Source organism: Arachis hypogaea, chromosome 16 (assembly GCF_003086295.3).
Source record: "Arachis hypogaea cultivar Tifrunner chromosome 16, arahy.Tifrunner.gnm2.J5K5, whole genome shotgun sequence".
Lineage (NCBI taxonomy): Eukaryota > Viridiplantae > Streptophyta > Magnoliopsida > Fabales > Fabaceae > Arachis > Arachis hypogaea.
The window spans coordinates 76,798,295-76,815,478 of record NC_092051.1 but is presented as its reverse complement, the minus strand read 5'-3'; the positions used below and the strand labels follow the sequence as shown (position 1 = coordinate 76,815,478).

Genomic DNA, 17,184 nt, shown 5'->3' with positions numbered 1-17,184 from the left:
GGCAGGAATGGCTTAGAGGATGGAAAGGAAGCATGCAAAAGTGGAAGAAATACAAGAAATTGAAGGAGTTGCTAAGTTGTCAAGCCTGACCTATTTGTACTAAATCAATCATAACTTGAGCTACAAAGGTCCGAATGAGGCGGTTCTAGTTGCGTTGGAAAGCTAACATTCGGGGCTTCAAAATGATAGGCAATTTTTCATAGTTGCCATGTAGTTAGGTGACGTGCATGCGTGGATCACGCGTGGCCTTGCGAAAGTTTAGCGACGCGTACGCGTGACCGAGCCACGTGCTGCACGTATCTGAAAGCACTGGGGGAAATTTCTGGGCTGTTTTTGGCCTAATTTTAAGCCCGAAAACACTGATTAGTGACTGTAAAGTGAAGGAATCAATACACAACATTCATTCACAACACATTAGGTTTAGATGTAGTTTCTTAGGGAGAGAAGCTCTCTCCTCTCTCTAGGTTTTAGGTTTCTTGGTTTTAATTCTTCTGAATTTCATATTTATATCTTAGTTCAATTTAGTTTCTTTTCTCATGTTAGATTTGATTTTCTATTTAATGCAATTTGAGGTATTTCATATTTATTGCTTCTTCCATTATTTGTTATCAGTGATTTTGCAATTGTTGGTTTTAGTATTTACATTCTCTTATTGCTTTTCTATGCTTTTATTTTGCGCCCACCAAGTGTTTGACCAAATGCTTGGTTGGATTTTAAATTAGATTTTTATATTCTTAGCTTGGATTGAGTAATTAGAGACTCTTGAATTATCAAAGGTCTTTTATTGATTGGTGATTGAGATTTTCTAGTTGGCTTGAGATTCACTAACACTGGTCTTTGACTAGGACTTGTGAACTTAAGTTAACTTTACTCAGTTGACTTTCCTTCATTGTTAGAGGTTAGCTAAGTGAAGCAAAAGGTAATTACCATCATAATTGACAATGATAATGAGGATAGGAATTCTAATTATCAATCCTTGCTAGGACTTTTCTTAATTGTTAGTTTATTTTTTTGTCATTTACATTACTTGTTCCACATTTCAAAAATCCAAAAAGATAGAATCCCATAACCAATAGTAACATACTTCCCTGCAATTCCTTGAGAGACGACCCGAGGTTTAATACTTCGGTTATTTTTATTGGGTTTGCTTAAGTGACAAACAAATTAAATTTGATTGAGGTTTAATTGTCGGTTTAGATCTATACTTACAACGCGCTTACTTTTGTGAAATTCTTTACCGACGATTTTTCCCGCATCAATTTTTGGCGCCGTTACCGGGGAATTGCAAATGTGTGTCTTATTATTGGTTATTGTATATATTTGCTTTTTGCTTGTTTGTTAGTTTTTGTTAATTTTAGGACTTTGTTGCTTATTTTTATTAGTTTTTGTTTTTATTTGCGACTATGAATTCTCATCACTTTGGCTATGAGTTTGGTTCAAATTATGTTGTAAGGAATGGAGGCTACAATGAGAATATGCATCAAGGATGGGACAATCAAAGATGGGAGGAGCCACAAGGATTTGATCAACCCTCTTGGCAACAACCTCCACCAACATACTATGACCAAGAGACATTCCAAGAGGCATACTAAGATAATGGCTATGGTGAGCACTCTTTTGATATCAACAACCACCACCATACACCTATGAACCCCCTCCTCAACATAGTTTTGAACCACCATACTCACAAGCCCATTTCCACCATTCACCTCCATATGACCCTAATCCTTATCCACTATACCAACCACCATATGAACCATATGAACTATACATAGAACCACCCTAATTCCAACCCAATTACCCCCAAGAACCACCACATCAATATACACCATCTCCATATCCTCATCAAGAAGAATCACCTTTGTATTATGAGCCCTTTCTCCTAACAAATGAACCCTCCTATCAACCCCAAGCTCCCATAGATGATACCTTTAATGTTATTCGCCAAGGGCAAAGAGAGCTTCAAATCACACTTACCTCTGCTCTCACTTGTCTCAGCTATACTCTCCAAACTCTTATATCGCATGTGGATCCATCAATACCAAAGCAACATGATCCCAATTATGCTATTGACATGGAACAAGAGAGAAGGGATCGGCTTAGGGACTTAATGGATCGGGTTCATGAATTCACAAAAGAAGCAAGAGGAGGTCCAAAAGGTAGAGGTAGTAGAATCCTTAAAGAAAGCTGTCAAAAGGTGGAAGATATCAAGGAGGATTTTCATTTCGTACTAGAGCAAGTGGAGAAAGTCGAAATTATCGAAGAAGAAGTAGTTGAAGACTTAGGAGATGCGAAACCTCCACGGGAAGCTCAAGTTATAGAGCCTCCTTCCAAGACGTTTGTATTTGATGTTTAGGAAGGTGTACAACCACCAAGGCATATCATGGTTGAAGACTTGGAGGAGGTTGATCATGAGATGGATTCAATCATTGATGAATTCTTATCTAAAATTGAATTCTCTCCCACTAGACTTGGCATGGAGATTAAAGAAAAAGGGGCACAACCTCCCATTCTCTTGGTAAGTGGTGCACGAAATTGTGATGTCCAGGCTTGAGCAATCCCTGGCAACGTGAGCAACTTGGTACGCGTAATCGTGATTACACTTTAATGATGTAAAATTCATGGCTCTTTCTTTCCCTGGCAATGGCGCCAAGAACATGGTGCCAATACCATGGTTCACAACTTCGATACAACTAACCAGCAAGTGCACTGGGTCGTCCAAGTAATACCTTACGTGAGTAAGGGTCGAATCCCACGGAGATTGTTGGTATGAAGCAAGCTATGGTCACCTGGAAAATCTCAGTCAGGCGGATATAAAGTGATAATGGTGTTTTCGAATATTATATAATAAAATAGGGATAGAGATACTTATGTAAATCATTGGTAGGAATTTCAGATAAGCGAATGAAGATGTTTTTCGTTCCTCTGAACCTCTGCTTTCCTGCTATCTTCATCCAATCAGTCTTACTCCTTTCCATTGCTGGCTTTATGTGATACATCACCACTGTCAATGGCTACTTTCGGTCATCTCTCGGGAAAATGATCCAATGCCCTGTCACGGCACGGCTAATCATCTGGAGGCATCACCCTTGCCAATGGCTTTATCTTATCCTCTCAGTGAATAATATGCTCACGCACCCTGTCACGGCACGGCTATTCATCTGTCGGTTCTCGATCATGCTGGAATAGGATTTACTATCCTTTTGCGTCTGTCACTAACGCCCTGCAATCGCGAGTTAGGAGCTCGTCACAGTCATTCAATCATTGAATCCTACTCGGAATACCACAGACAAGGTTTAGACCTTTCGGATTCTCTTGAATGCCGCCATCATTCTAGCTTACGCCATGAAGATTCCGGTTACGAGATCAAAGAGATATTCATTCTAGCTTATTTCATGTAGAACAGAAGTGTTTGTCAGGCACGCGTTCATAAGGGAGAAGGTTGATGAGCGTCACACATAATCATCACCTTCATCACGTTCTTGGGTGCGAATGGATATCTTAGAAGCGAAATAAGATGAATTGAATGGAAAACAGTAGTACTTTGCATTAATCTTTGAGGAACAGCAGAGCTCCACACCTTAATCTATGGAGTGTAGAAACTCTACCGTTGAAAATACATAAGTGAAAGGTCCAGGCATGGCCGAGAGGCCAGCCCCCATGGTCTAAGAACTATGCGTTCCCAGATGTCTAATACAATAGTAAAAGGTTCTATTTATAATAAACTAGTCACTGGGGTTTACATGAGTAAGTAATTGATGCATAAATCCACTTCCGGGGCCCACTTGGTGTGTGCTTGGGCTGGGCTTGAGTGTTGCACGTGTAGAGGTCCTTCTTGGAGTTGAACGCCAGCTTTTGTGCCAGTTTGGGCGTTCAACTCTGGTTTTGGCTCCTTTTCTGGCGCTGGACGCCAGATTTGGGCAGAAAGCTGGCGTTTAACGCCCGTTTACGTCATCTATTCTTGGCCAAAGTATGGACTATTAAATATTGCTGGAAAGCCCTGGATGTCTACTTTCCAACGCAATTGGAAGCGCGCCATTTCGAGTTCTGTAGCTCCAGATAGTCCACTTTGAGTGCAGGGAGGTCAGAATCCAACAGCATCAGCAGTCCTTCTTCAACCTCTGAATCTGATTTCTGCTCAAGTCCCTCAATTTCAGCCAGAAAATACCTGAAATCACAGAAAAACACACAAGCTCATAGTAAAGTCCAGAAATGTGAATTTAACATAAAAACTAATGAAAACATCCCTAAAAGTAACTAGATCCTACTAAAAACATACTAAAAACAATGTCAAAAAGCGTATAAATTATCCGCTCATCACAACACCAAACTTAAATTGTTGCTTGTCCCCAAGCAACTGAAAATCAAATAGGATAAAAAGAAGAGAATATACTACAAATTCCAAACTATCAATGAAACAGAGCTTCAATCATATGAGCGGGACTTATAGCTTTTTGCCTCTTGAATAGTTTTGGCATCTCACTCTATCCATTGAAGTTTAGAATGATTGGCATCTATAGGAACTTCAGATTTCGAATAGTGTTATTGACTCTCCTAGTTCAGTATGATGATTCTTGAACACAGCTTCTTTATGAGTCTTGGCCGTGGCCCTAAGCACTTTGTTTTCCAGTATTACCACCGGATACATAAATGCCACAGACACATAATTGGGTGAACCTTTTCAGATTGTGACTCAGCTTTGCTAAAGTCCCCAATTAGAGGTGTCCAGGGTTCTTAAGCACACTCTTTTTTTGCTTTGGACCTTGACTTTAACCGCTCAGTCTCAAGTTTTCACTTGACACCTACACGCCACAAGCACATGGTTAGGGACAGCTTGGTTTAGCTGCTTAGACCAGGATTTTATTCCTTTAGGCCCTCCTATCCACTGATGCTCAAAGCCTTAGGATCCTCTTTATTTACCCTTGCCTTTTGGTTTTAAGGGTTACTGGCTTTTTGCTCTTGCCTTTTGGTTTTAAGAGCTTTTTGCTTTTTCTGCTTGCTTTTTCTTTCTATTTTTTTTCGCCTATTCTTTTTTTTTTTCTGCAAGCTTTGTTCTTTGCTGCTTTTTCTTGCTTCAAGAATCATTTTTATGATTTTTCAGATTATCAAATAACATGTTTCCTAGTCATCATTCTTTCAAGAGCCAACATATTTAACATTCTTAGACAACAACTTCAAAACACATATGCACTGTTCAAGCATACATTCAAAAAACAAGAAGCATTGTCACCACATCAATATAATTAAACTAAGTTCAAGGATATGTTCGAAACTCATGTACTTCTTGTTCTTTTGAATTAAAACATTTTTCATTTAAGAGAGGTGATGGATTCATAGGACATTTATAACTTTAAGACAAAGTTACTACTACTAATGATCATGTAATGAAGACACAAACATAGATAGCACATAACATAGAAAACGAAAAACAGAAGAAATAAGAACAAGGAATGAATCCACCTTAGTGATGGTGGCGTTTCCTTCTTGAGGAACCAATGATGTCCTTGAGCTCTTCTATGTCTCTTCCTTGTCTTTGTTGCTCCTCCCTCATTGCTTTTTGATCTTTTCTTATTTCATGAAGCATGATGGAGTGCTCTTGATGTTCCACCCTTAGTTGTCCCATATTGGAACTCAATTCTCCTAGGGAGGTGTTGATTTGCTCCCAATAGTTTTGTGGAGGAAAGTGCATTTGAGGCATTTCCGGAATCTCATGGTGATGAGCTTCATACGCCTCTTGAGCTCCATGAATGGGCTCTCTTGCTTGCTCCATCTTCTTCTTAGTGATGGGCTTGTCCTCTTTAATGAAGATATCTCCCTCTATGTCAATTCCAGCCGAATTGCATAGGTGGCAGATGAGGTGAGGAAAGGCTAACCTTGCCATAGTGGAGGACTTGTCAGCCACCTTGTAGAGTTCTTGAGGTATAATCTCATGAACTTCCACCTCTTCTCCAATCATGATGCTATGGATCATGATGGCCCGGTCTATAGTAACTTCAGACCGGTTGCTAGTGGGAATGATTGAGCATTGAATGAACTCCAACCATCCTCTAGCTATAGGCTTGAGGTCCAATCTTCTTAGTTGAACCGGCTTGCCGTTGGAGTCAATCTTCCATTGAGCTCCTTCTACACATATGTCCATAAGGACTTGGTCCAACCTTTGATCAAAGTTGACTCTCCTTGTGTAGGGGCGTGCGTTCTCTTCTATGTTTGGCAAGTTGAACGCCAACCTCACATTTTCCAGACTAAAATCTAAGTATTTCCCCCAAACCATTGTAAGATAGTTCTTTGGATCCGGGTTCCTACTTTGATCATGGTTCTTGGTGATCCATGCATTGGCATAGAATTCTTGAACCATTAGGATGCCGACTTGTTGGATGGGATTTGTTAGAACTTCCCAACCTCTTCTTTGAATTTCATGTCGGATCTCCGGATACTCATTTCTTTTGAGTTTGAAAGGGACCTCAGGGATCACCTTCTTCTTGGCCACAACATCATAGAAGTGGTCTTGATGGGCTTTGGAGATGAACCTTTCCATCTCCCATGACTCGGATGTGGAAGCTTTTATCTTCCCTTTCCCTCTTCTAGAGGATCCTCCGGTCTTAGATGCCATCAATGGTAATGGAAAAACAAAAAAAGCTATGCTTTTACCACACCAAACTTAGAATATTGCTCGCCCTTGAGCAATAAACAAAAGAATAGAAGAAGAAAAAGAAGAAATATGGAGAGGGAGAGGGAGATGTGGTTTCGGCCAAGAGGAGTGTAGAGGGGTGTGTTGTGTGAATTTGATGAAGAATGGAGGTCTTTATATAGGGAAGGGAGGGGGGGTTAAGGTTCGGCCATATGGGTGGGTTTGGGTGGGAAATTGGTTTTGAATTTTGAAGGTAGGTGGAGTTTATGAGGTAGGTTTATGGGGAAGAGTGGATGGATGTGAGTGGTGAAGAGGTGATGGGGAAGAGAGTTTATGGGGTTGTGTGAAAGAGAGTGGTGAGAAGAAGTGAGTGGAGGTAGGTGGGGATCCTGTGGGATCCACAGATCCTGAGTGGATCCTGTGGGGTCCACAGATCTTGAGTGGATCCTGTGGGGTCCACAGATCCTGAGGTGTTCAAGGATTTACATCCCTGCACCCATTAGGCATGTAAAAATGCCTTTGTACCCAACTCTGGGCGTTCAGCGCCAGGCTGGTGGCCATTTTGGGCGTTCAACGCCCATTTGTGTGCCATTTCTGGCGTTGAACGCCAAAACCATGCCTGTTCTGGCGTTCAGCGCCCAGAAGCTGCCCATTTTGGGCGTTCAGCGCCAGCACCATGCTCTGTTCTGGCGCTGAACGCCAGACAGATGCTCCTCAAGGGTGTGATTTTTCTTCTGCTGTTTTTGATTCCGTTTTCAATTTTTATATTTATTTTGTGACTCCACATGATCATGAACTTACAAAGACATATAACTAAGAAAAATATAGTTAGATAAATAAAAAATTGGGTTGCCTCCCAACAAGCGCTTCTTTAATGTCAATAGCTTGACAGTGGGCTCTCATGGAGCCTCACAGATGTGTAGAGCTTTGTTGAGACTCTCCAACACCAAACTTAAAGTTTGGATATGGGAGTTCAACACCAAACTTAGAGTTTGACTGTGGGGGCTCTGGTTGACTCTGCCTTGAGAGAAGCTTTTTCTGCTTCCTCTCCATGGTTGCAGAGGGAGATCCTTGAGTTTTAAACACAAGGGAGTCCTCATTCCATTGAAGGACTATTTCACCTCTGTCAACATCAGTCACAGCTCTTGCTGTGGCCAGGAAAGGTCTTCCTAGGATGATGGATTCATCCTCTTCCTTTCCAGTATCCAGGACTATGAAATCAGTAGGGATGTAAAGGCCCTCAACCTTTACTAGCACATCCTCTACTTGTCCATAAGCCTGTTTTCTTGAGTTGTCTGCCATCTCTAATGAGATTCTAGCAGCTTGCACCCCATAGATTCCTAGTTTCTCTATTACAGAGAGGGGCATGAGGTTTATTCCTGAACCAAGGTCACACAGAGCCTTAAAGATCATGGTGCCTATGGTACAGGGTATTATGAACTTTCCAGGATCCTGTCTCTTCTGAGGCAATGTCAGTTGATCCAGATCACTTAGTTCATTGATAAACAAGGGAGGTTCAACTTCCCAAGTATCAATGCCAAATAATTTGGCATTCAGCTTCATGATTGCACCAAGAAACTTGGCAGTTTGCTCTTTAGTAACATCCTCATTCTCTTCAGAAGAGGAATACTCATCAGAGCTCATGAAGGGCATAAGGAGGTTCAATGGAATCTCTATGGTCTCTAGATGAGCCTCAGAGTCCTTTGGTTCCTCAGAGGGAAGCTCCTTATTGATCACTGGATGTCCTAGGAGGTCTTCCTCCTTGGGATTCACGTCCTCTCCTCTCCTCACAGGTTCGGCCATGGTGCTTATGTCAATGGCCTTGCACTCTCCTTTTGGATTCTCTTCTGTATTGCTTGGGAGAGTACTAGGAGGGATTTCAGTTATCCTTTTACTCAGCTGGCCCACTTGTGCTTCCAGATTTCTAATGGAAGATCTTGTTTCATTCATGAAACTTACAGTGGCCTTAGATAGATCAGAGACTAAGTTTGCTAAATTAGAAGTATTTTGTTCAGAGTTCTCTGTCTGTTGCTGAGTGGATGATGGAAAAGGCTTGCTATTGCTAAACCTGTTTCTTCCACCATTATTAAAGCCTTGTTGAGGCTTTTGATCCTTCCATGAGAAATTTGGATGATTTCTCCATGATGAGTTATAGGTTTTTCCATAAGGTTCACCTAAGTAATTCACCTCTACTATTGCAGGGTTCTCTGGATCATAAGCTTCTTCTTCATAAGAAGCCTCTTGAGTATTGTTGGATGCAGCTTGCATTCCATGCAGACTCTGAGAGATCATATTGACTTGCTGAGTCAATATTTTATTCTGAGCCAATATGGTATTCAGAGTATCAACTTCAAGAACTCCCTTCTTCATAGGCGTCCCATTACTCACAGGATTCCTTTCAGAAGTGTACATGAACTGGTTATTAGCAACCATGTCAATGAGTTCTTGAGCTTCTGCAGGCATTTTCTTTAGGTGAATGGATCCACCTGCAGAAGTGTCCAGTGACATCTTTGATAGCTCAGATAAACCATCATAGAATATATCCAGGATGGTCCATTCTGAAAGCATATAAGAAGGACACTTTTTGGTCAACTGTTTGTATCTTTCCCAAGCTTCATAGAGGGATTCACCTTCTTTCTGTCTGAAGGTTTGAACATCAGCTCTAAGCTTGCTCAGCTTTTGAGGAGGAAAGTACTTGGCTAAGAAAGCCGTGACCAGCTTATCCCAAGAGTTCAGGCTGTCTTTGGGTTGAGAATCCAACCATAATCTAGCTCTGTCTCTTACAGCAAAAGGGAAAAGCATGAGCCTGTAGACTTCAGGATCTACTCCATTAGTCTTAACAGTATCACATATATGCAAGAATTCAGTTAAGAACTGAAAAGGATCTTCAGATGGAAGTCCATGAAACTTGCAGTTCTGCTGCATCAGAGAAACTAATTGAGGTTTCAGCTCAAAGTTGTTTGCTCTAATGGCAGGAATAGAGATGCTTCTTCCATGTAAATTGGAATTAGGTGCAGTAAAGTCACCAAGCATCTTCCTTACATTATTATTATTTTCGGCTGCCATCTCCTTTTCCTGTTCGAAAATTTCTGAAAGGTTATCTCTGGATTGTTGTATTTTAGCTTCTCTTAGTTTCCTTTTTAGAGTCCTTTCAGGTTCTAGATCTGCTTCCACAAGAATGTTCATATCCTTGCTCCTGCTCATATGACAAAGAAGAGGGCACAGAAAAATAATAATAGTAGAAATCCTTTATACCACAGTATAGGGATTCCTTTGTGAGTGAAAGAAAAGAGGGGGACAAAGAGTGTGATGTAAAGAAAGAAACACAACTGTGAGGATGGCAGAGATGTGAGATGAGATGTTAGGATATGAATGAATAAATAGAATGAGATGGGAGAGGGAGAATTTTCGAAAATATTTTTGAAAAAGAGTTAGTGATTTTCGAAAATGGTTTTTGAAAAAATGTTAGTAATTTTCGAAAATTTTTTTTGAAATTAAAAATAAAAATAAGAATAATTAGTTAATTTAAAAGAAATTTTTGAAAAAGAGGGAAGATATTTTCGAAAATTAGAGAGAGAGAGTTAGTTAGGTAGTTTTGAAAAAGTTAAGAAACAAACAAAAAGTTAGTTAGTTAGTTAAAACAAATTTTGAAAAGATAAGAAGTTAGGAAGTTAGAAAAGATATTTTGAAAAGATATTTTTGTTTTGAAAAAGGTAAGATAAGAAGATATTTTAGAAATTAGTTTTGAAAAAGATTTGATTTTTAAAATCTCAATTAATGACTTGATTCATAAGAAATCACAAGATATGATTCTAGAACTTAAAGTTTGAATCTTTCTTAACAAGCAAGTAACAAACTTCAAATTTTTTGAATCAAAACATTAATTGATTATGTTATTTTCGACAATTTGATATAAAAATAAGAAAAAGATTTTTGAAAAATATTTTTGGAATTTTCGAAAATAACTAAGAATTTTGAAAAAGATTTGATTTTTGAAAAAGATTTTGAAAAAGATAAGATTTTCGAATTGAAAATTTGATTTGACTCATAAGAAACAACTTGATTTTAAAAATTTTTGAAAAAGTCAACTCAAATTTTCGAATTTGATGAGAGAAAAAGGGAAAGATATATATATATATATATATATATATATATATATATATTTTGAATTTTTATGATGCAATAGAAAAACACTAAAAAGATGCAATGCATGAAATTTTTAGATCAAAACAATGAATGCATGCAAGAATGCTATGAATGTCAAGATGAACACCAAGAACACTTTGAATGTCAAGATGAACATCAAGAACATATTTTGAAAAATTTTAATGCAAAGAAAACATGCAAGACACCAAAACCTAGAATTCTTTAATGCTTAGACCCCTAGAATTAAAGAATGCATATGAAAAACATGAAAAGACACAAAATAAAAAATCATCAAGATCAAACAAGAAGACTTACCAAGAACAACTTGAAGATCATGAAGAACACTATGAATGCATGAAATTTTCGAAAAATGCAGGATGCACATGCAATTGACACCAAACTTATAACATGACTCAAGACTCAAACAAGAAACACAAAAAATATTTTTTGATTTTTATGATTTTCTAATTTTTTTTTGGTATTTTTTGAAAATTAATTGAAAAAGGAAAATAAGGATTCCAAAATTTTTAATATGAATTCCAGGAATCTTGCATTCTTAGTCTAAAGCTTCAGTCCAGGAATTAGACATGGCTCACTAGCCAGCCAAGCCTTCAATGAAAGCTCCGGTCCAAAACACTAGACATGGCCAATGGCCAGCCAAGCTTTAGCATGTAATTCAGATATGACATGCCTGACATACTCATTCCCAAAGGAATAGACATGGCTTTACAGCCAGCCAGGCTTCAACATGCTTCCTAAAACACTAGAATTCATTCTTAAAAATTTTGGATAAAAAAAAAATTTTGAAAACATTTTTATTTTTATTTTTCGAAAATAAGGGAAAATTTTTTTTTTTGAAAGATTTTTTTTTTTGAAAACAAAATAAGAAGAAAATTACCTAATCTGAGCAACAGGATGAACCGTCAGTTGTCCAAACTCGAACAATCCCCGACAACGGCGCCAAAAACTTGGTGCATGAAATTCTGATGTCCAGGCTCGAACAATCCCTAGCAACATGAGCAACTTGGTACGCGTAATCGTGATTACACTTTAATGATGTAAAATTCATGGCTCTTTCTTTCCATGGCAATGGCGCCAAGAACATGGTGCCAATACCATGGTTCACAACTTCGATACAACTAACCAGCAAGTGCACTGGGTCGTCCAAGTAATACCTTACGTGAGTAAGGGTCGAATCCCACGGAGATTGTTGGTATGAAGCAAGCTATGGTCACCTTGCAAATCTCAGTCAGGCAGATATAAAGTGATAATGGTGTTTTCGAATATTATATAATAAAATAGGGATAGAGATACTTATGTAAATCATTGGTAGGAATTTCAGATAAGCGAATGGAGATGTTTTTCGTTCCTCTGAACCTCTGCTTTCCTGCTATCTTCATCCAATCAGTCTTACTCCTTTCCATGGCTGGCTTTATGTGATACATCACCACTGTCAATGGCTACTTTCGGTCATCTCTCGGGAAAATGATCCAATGCCCTGTCACGGCACGGCTAATCGTCTGGAGGCATCACCCTTGCCAATGGCTTCATCTTATCCTCTCAGTGAATAATATGCTCACGCACCCTGTCACGGCACGGCTATTCATCTGTCGGTTCTCGATCATGCTGGAATAGGATTTACTATCCTTTTGCGTCTGTCACTAACGCCCTGCAATCGTGAGTTAGGATCTCGTCACAGTCATTCAATCATTGAATCCTACTCGGAATACCACAGACAAGGTTTAGACCTTCCGAATTCTCTTGAATGCCGCCATCATTCTAGCTTACGCCACGAAGATTCCGGTTAGGAGATCTAAGAGATATTCATTCTAGCTTATTTCATGTAGAACAGAAGTGTTTGTCAGGCACGCGTTCATAAGGGAGAAGGATGATGAGCGTCACACATAATCATCACCTTCATCACGTTCTTGGGTGCGAATGGATATCTTAGAAGCGAAATAAGATGAATTGAATGGAAAACAGTAGTACTTTGCATTAATCTTTGAGGAACAGCAGAGCTCCACACCTTAATCTATGGAGTGTAGAAACTCTACCGTTGAAAATACATAAGTGAAAGGTCCAGGCATGGCCGAGAGGCCAGCCCCCATGGTCTAAGAACTATGCGTTCCCAGATGTCTAATACAATAGTAAAAGGTCCTATTTATAATAAACTAGTCACTAGGGTTTACATGAGTAAGTAATTGATGCATAAATCCACTTCCGGGGCCCACTTGGTGTGTGCTTGGGCTGGGCTTGAGTGTTGCACGTGTAGAGGTCCTTCTTGGAGTTGAACGCCAGCTTTTGTGCCAGTTTGGGCGTTCAACTCTGGTTTTGGCTCCTTTTCTGGCGCTGGACGCCAGATTTGGGCAGAAAGCTAGCGTTGAACGCCAGTTTACGTCCTCTATTCTTGGCCAAAGTATGGACTATTATATATTGCTGGAAAGCCCTGGATGTCTACTTTCCAACGCAATTGGAAGCGCGCCATTTCGAGTTCTGTAGCTCCAGATAATCCACTTTGAGTGCAGGGAGGTCAGAATCCAACAGCATCAGCAGTCCTTCTTCAACCTCTGAATCTGATTTCTGCTCAAGTCCCTCAATTTCAGCCAGAAAATACCTGAAATCACAGAAAAACACACAAACTCATAGTAAAGTCCAGAAATGTGAATTTAACATAAAAACTAATGAAAACATCCCTAAAAGTAACTAGATCCTACTAAAAACATACTAAAAACAATGTCAAAAAGCGTATAAATTATCCGCTCATCAGTAAGCAATGAAGAAGAGATCGAATAGGAAGAAAGCTACCAAGAGAAAGAGGTTGAAATTGAAGAAGCTCGCAAAGAGGTGGAAGTTGTCAAGGAAAAGCATCAGGGAGTTGAGCTTGCAAGATCATTAGAAACACTTCTCCCAAAGCCATTACCATCCAATATAACATTCAAGTGGTAAAATTCTTATCCTTAACCTTTACTTTCCCACTTGAATATGGGTTACTTGAGATGGATGGTCAACTTAGAGCTCTTTCTGGCTTTAAGAATAAGAGGGAGTTGGGTAGTGGTTGGAGTTGTCAGGCAAGGTTCAATACGGTTGCATGCTCAAAGTTGAAGTGCAAGGATTAGTGTAGAGCTCGATTGAATGGGTCTAGGAAGTTATTTGGATGTCTCAGTGAGAATTCGTCTTACTTACCACCCAAGTGGAGAAATGATGATCAACAAGAAGACGAGTGCAAAAGCAAGGTTTGGGACCCCAGAATTCATTCTAGTAATCCACACTCTTGGGGCCTTTTCACTTGCTTTAACTTGCTTGAAGGTATTATGCACATAGTTTGGGACCCCGGAGGCTATTGAAATTACAAACATTGGTGGGGATTCAAGGAAGAGTTCAATCATAAGCCACCCTAACAAGGAACTCACCAATTGTCCAACTTAAGGACGTTAAAGAAAAGTGCTAGGTGGGAGGCAACCCACCATGGTATGATCTTCCCTTTTTATTAGTTTCATTTCATTCTTACTAGTGTTATTTCTCAGCTCTGCATATTTACTTCTGCATAAAAAAAAGTGCCTCCAACGCGTAAGCGTCTATAACGCGCACGCATCATGTAGAGCTTCGCACTGAACAGAAAATTGCGGTGAAACTGCACGGGAGGGGTGCCTGGCATACGCGAGACCCACGCATACGCGTCATCTACATTTTTGTCAACCCACACGTAAGCGTCAATGACGCGTACGCATGGGCATGAAAATCGGCGTAAAAGAGTGAATTGAATAGAGAGTTGTGTGGCCTCGGTGCTGGAATCGCGCGAGTAGTCACGCGTACGCATGACCGACGCTCACGCGTCAGAATGCATTTTTCGCTAGCCACGCGTACGCGTGGACGATGCTCACACGTCGCATGACCATTTTAGTTTTTATGCATACACGTGATGTATGCCTACGCGTCACGCGTCGTGTCCTATTTTTCATTTCCTCCTCCTTTCTTCTCTCCTTTCTCCTTCTTTCTTCCTCCTTTCTTACTTTCTTTTTCTTCATTTCTTTCACTTCTCATCCTTACTCTCTTTCATTCTATTTCACTTAATTCATTTGCATACTTTCCTTCATTGCATTTTAATTTTATTCATATTTTTATCTTTTTTTCTAATTTCCTATTTTACCATTGGTGTTAAACATTCTTATTCAACTGTTGCATTTTTCTTGCATTATTTTAGTGCCTAGTGACTTATTTTATATTGTTCGGTGATATTATTTATATGTCAGTACCAATCTTTTATGATACTTGTATTCCTTTTGCATTTACATGAATTTATATTGTCTGTTGGTGCACGAAATTGTGATTACACTTTTCACAACTCCGCACAACTAACCAGCAAGTGCACTGGGTCATCCAAGCAATACCTTACGTGAGTAAGGGTCAAACCCACGGAGATTGTCAGCTTGAAGCAAGCTTTGGTTATATTGTAAATCTTAGTCAGGAGATTAATGATAAAAATGATTTTTGTTTATGAAAAGTAAATAACATGAAATAAATGGTACTTGTGATTCAGTAATGAGGAACGGGTTGAGGTTCCAGAGATGCTCTGTCAGCTGAATCTCTGCTTTCCTACTGTCTTCTTTTCCAAACACGCATGGCTTCCTTCAATGGCAAGCTGTATGATCCTCTCAGATGAAAAATACCAGGTACGATCTCTGCACGGCTAATCAACTGTCATATTTCTCTTCTCGGATGAAAAATACCAAGTACAGCTACCGCACGGCTAATCATCTGTCGTTTCTCACTAGCATCGGAATAGGATCTCTCTATCCTTTTGCACACTGTCACTGTGCCCAACATTCGTGAGTTTGAAGCTCGTTATAGTAATCCCTTCCCAGATCTTACTCGGAATACCACAGACAAGGTTTAGACTTTCCGGATCTCAGAAATGCTGCCAATTGGTTCTAGCCTCTACCACGAAGGTTCTGATCTCACGGACTCGGTCTGTGGATCAGAGACTGATAAACCACTATTTTATGATTTATCTTACGCTTAATTGAGTGTTTTTATCAATTTTTCACCTACTTATTCATAAGATTTGCATGGTTTTACAATTCCTTCCTTATTCTATGATATATGTGAAAACATGTTTCTTATGCCTTAAAAATGTGAATTTTTATTATCCTTTATTACCATTCGATGCCGTGATCTGTGTGTTAAGTAATTTCAGGCTTCATAGGGCAGGACTGGCTTAGAGGACGGAAAGGGAACACGCAAAAAAAGAAGGAACGCACAAAATGGAGTTTTGAAGAAAATGGCAGCGACGCGCACGCATGGACGACGCAGACACGTGACAAGGAAAATGGCAGCGTACGCGTCATTTTCATTATCCCTCACTCACGCATTCGCGACAATGACACTTTCGCGTCGTCGTACTTCCGCCTCATCCACGCGTTCACGTGACCCATGCGTCCGCGTGGATTTGAATTCACTTAACCCCCGACACGGAAACCCTAACCCAGCGTCGCCCCCTTCCCCCCTTCCCTCACAGTCTATTCCCCTCCTCCAACCACCCAACCACCACCTCCTACCCAGCCGCCGTGCCCCCACCGTCACCACCCCTCGCCGCACCGCCCTCACCCCTCCTTCTTCTCTTCTTCTCCTCCTCTTCTTCCCCTTCCTCCCTCCTCCCTCCCCTGCCCCCACCACGCCGAACCAGAACCCGCCGCCGCACCCTTTCGCCGGCTACCACCCCCGACGCCACCCCCCTCCTCGTCCCCTCCCTTCTCTTCCTCTCCTTCTTTCATCCCCTGACCCCACCCGAACCACCGCCCGCACTCCCAGCGCCACTGTGCCGCATCCCATCATCGCCGTGCCACCCACTAGCACCACCACACCACCACCCTCTCTCTGTGTTCAATTTTTGTTACTACACATACCAGGTTCTACTGCCCTCTGATTCCTTTCTGGTTCCAGTTAGTTAATTTGAACACTTTTCAATTCTGTTCAATTTAGGATAGTTAGAGATGCATGTTTGTAGTGGATTTTAGGTGATTAGGTAGCTAAGATGTGGTTAGTATATTTAGGTCTGATAATTACGCCATTCTTGCTGCTTGCTTTATCTGTTTTGCAATTTTGATATTACTGTGTTGTTGCTGCTGCTAAAATGCTTTTCATTACTGTTTCATGCTGTTTTGATATTATTCCCTTTAAATTGCAATTATTGCTGCAGATTGAATTTGTTTTTTCTTAAATTCATGTGACTTCCTACTTGCTACTCTTTTATGCACTACCTTAATGTCATATAAACTGAATTTCTGCTGCCGTTTATTACACGGGAACATCCAATTTATAGCCGGAATGCTGCCGGATTCTTCCGCAAATTGTTTCACTCAACTCCTATTCATGAATTGGCTTTGGTACTTTCGAATCTGCACTAATTAGTT

The 17,184-nt window shown here is 40.2% G+C and overlaps 1 non-coding gene across 1 annotated transcript; it reads left to right on the top strand.

The window, feature by feature from the left end:
* The first annotated feature begins 9,190 nt into the window (after positions 1 to 9,190).
* Positions 9,191 to 9,298, top strand: LOC112760173 (small nucleolar RNA R71). Its single transcript, XR_003180625.1, has one exon. It is a non-coding gene; the product is annotated as a small nucleolar RNA R71 (small nucleolar RNA).
* The last annotated feature ends 7,886 nt before the right edge of the window (positions 9,299 to 17,184 follow it).